Consider the following 845-nt stretch of genomic DNA (forward strand, 5'->3'; position numbering starts at 1 on the left):
CTCTTATAAACTTCTTGATATAGTTCTCCTTCTGACAATTATCCTCCGGTTTCAAAGCTGAAAGCTGATGTGTTTGCAAATCCTAGATGGTAATCACACCCCGAAAACGAGGTGCATTACTGTACCGGAAATAGCGCAAATCTTTCAAGACTTCAATGATTGCAAACTACGATCCTGTAATCGTTGTCTTGCTTCCCCAACTCACAGGTGCGCTCATCAACAGGAACGTGTAGCCCGAAGTTGATTTGCGGTCGGAGTGGTCGCCAGCCCAATCTGCGTCAGAGTACCCGCGGAAGTCCACCTTGTCGCCAGGCTTGAAGCAGATGCCATGCGACTTGGTTCCTTGCAGATAGCGGAAGATGCGCTTCACCGCGGTCCAGTGCTCGACTTGAGGGTTGGAATTACGTTCTGCGATAGAATCGTTAAGCACACGACAACGAGACGTACAGTGCTCCCACTCGTTAGCCGTCACGGGTCCTTGATCGATATCATATAGATTTTGCTGATAGGCTGAAGAGACTTACTGTAGCGCCACAGATGCGTCAGATATTATCGGGTATATAAGGGTATTAGGATGGAGCCCTGTAAACGGTGCTTGCGATGTAATGCCGGGTTGTGCAGAGTTACGATTATTATACTTTACGATGTATTAACATACAAAACTTAGATATAGTAATGTGAGGCCCTGGATAATTGACCCTCACTTCACCTTTTATAACCCAAATCTTTCACAAGTCCAATATTCAAGCTTCTCCAAGATTCTCTACCTACATATATTCTCGCTTTCCTCAGCTGCCCTGACACCTCTGCAGCTGATAAGATACTGACACCACAATAATGCTGGT

The sequence above is a fragment of the Phytophthora parasitica genome (assembly GCF_000247585.1).
Source record: "Phytophthora parasitica INRA-310 unplaced genomic scaffold supercont2.5, whole genome shotgun sequence".
Classification (NCBI taxonomy): Eukaryota; Oomycota; class Peronosporomycetes; order Peronosporales; family Peronosporaceae; genus Phytophthora; species Phytophthora nicotianae.